Source organism: Phalaenopsis equestris, unplaced genomic scaffold (assembly GCF_001263595.1).
Source record: "Phalaenopsis equestris unplaced genomic scaffold, ASM126359v1 Scaffold000323, whole genome shotgun sequence".
NCBI lineage: Eukaryota > Viridiplantae > Streptophyta > Magnoliopsida > Asparagales > Orchidaceae > Phalaenopsis > Phalaenopsis equestris.
In genome coordinates this window covers 212,221-214,478 of record NW_018164765.1, presented here as the reverse complement: position 1 = coordinate 214,478, position 2,258 = coordinate 212,221, and positions in this window count along the sequence as shown.

Sequence of the window (2,258 nt, the reverse complement as noted above, 5' to 3'; positions counted from 1 at the left end):
CATATTAATTTTACCATTTTATTTTTGCCGCTGATAAAGTTCAGAATTTTGAGCATTTTGCAGAGCATACTGGTAGGTATAGTAGGAGAAAGAGTGATTATGAAGAGAAATTCCACTCATCTCTGGAGAACCTAATTAGGGCTAACCCTTCCTCCATATTCTCGATTCCTGATTATGAGCCTGCAGAAAAGTGGTATAGAGTTGGTATAGCGGTGATTCAAAAGATGAGGATTTGTGTTTCAGAAGATGAGAGATTTTTATGTTTGTAATATGTGTTAGACTATGTGCTTTGGAATTGAGATTTGTGATGTGTTATTTATTTTTATGTTGTGGACTATGTGGTGTGGTACTACTACATTTGCATCTTTGTGATGATATGTACTATGTAGTGTGTTTTGTGGACTTTTTTATTTTATTGTTATTGTGATGTTTGTGTTAGTTAGTGGTTTGTTTTAAATTTCTAGGATAATAACTGTCGTGAGTTTTATGATTTAGTTAATTTCGAACTTAACTTAATTCTATGTCTTTTGAAAAGATGAAAATCTTTCTAACTTAAGTCTTAGATATTAAATTTTATAAAATGCTACCATGTATATTTCTTTTATCATGTTTGTGAGTTTGTTTTTATGTTGAGATTATGAAGTCAAGTTAGTGTGTTAGTTTGCTTTTATGTTTATACCTACTATTTGGAAGTCTATTGAATCTCTACATGTTGAATTGAAATGAAAATAATAGAAAATTTGATCAAAATTAATTTTATTCTTATTTTTAGTTTTATACTTGTATCATTAGGGTATAAAAATTTCTATTAGTAGTTATTTTAATTTTCATTCCTGTTTATATATATTTGATGCTAAACTTTTTAATTTTTTAAAAATTTAAGTTTGGGGGGAATGAAAAATATTTTTAAAACTTTAATTTTATTTATTCTTAAATGAGCTACATGTGAATTTGATTTGAAAAAAATAATTGATGATGTATATGAAGTTATATTAGGGAAGTAAAATTTAATTTAGAAATGAGTAAGAGAATTTAGTTAAAATTTTGAGTAATAAAGAAAAACTTTAAGCTAAAGTTTTTATTATAGGAAATGATTAATATAAGTAAACTTTTATTTTTAATACTTAAATTTCTTTTATTAAAAATAATTTTCAAAGCTATTATTATATTTTTAAGTAAAAGTTTTGTATTAGGACTTTGCTTTAGGAAAGGAAAAGTAGAATTTAAAATTATTAAAGGTCTATCCAGATATAGTAATCATTCCCTAAAAAAAAGAAAAAGAAAAAGAAAAGAAAAAAAAAGGAAAGAAGAAGAAGAAAAAAAGAGAAAAAAGAGTAAGAAAAAAAAAGAAAAAGAGAGGGAGGAGAAGCTTGAGGATTAGTGTCTAATCAAAATTTGGTTCTACATTAAAATATAAGACTTCATAAGACTTCATAAAATCTTAAGCTTATAGATATAATATAGTAAGTAAAATTATTCTTAATAAGAATTTTTAAGTGGAGATAATAAAAGAATTAAATTCTAAATTTGTAAGACTTACAATATTTCTGAATTAGAAAGGAACTCATATTTTTATCTTTCTTAACATTAAAAATTTCTAAACTTTAAGTTGGTCTCATTTATTGAATATTTTTTTCTAAATTGAACTACTATATTTCTAAATCTAAATTTTAGTAACTCCTAAAACATATCATACATATTTAGTTTTTAAAGATTGAAGTGTCACTTGAGGACAAGTAACATTTTAAGTTTGGGGGATTTTGATACGCCTAAAATATATAGTGTTTTTAGACACATTTTTATACCTATTTTTGAGATATTGGATTTAATTAAAGATATTTTTGTGCTTCTCTTTCAGCTACAGGTAAAAAGGTGAAAAATGATTAAAGGAGTGAAAAAGGATCAAATTTGGAGCAAATTGGTGAAAAATGTGCAAAAGTGTTTTAGTGCCCAAGCGTCAGATCTGGCGCTTAAGCAACGATTAAACAGAGAAGGTCGTGCCTAAGTGCCAGAGGCCCCGCGCTTAAGCGTCAGTAGCAGTTATTGGATGAGTAAATTGTGTTTTTATAAATTTTGAAGAGATAAATTTTGAAGAGATTTTTGATGCCCCTATTGGCTTAATAGGTGGTTACAACCACCATGGACGAAAATTTTTGCAAAAGGATGCATATTGCGAAAGGATGCGTCTCTTGGGGAAATACATCAAATCAAGACACATTTTGAAGATACCAATAGGCACCTTTTAGAAAATTATAAAA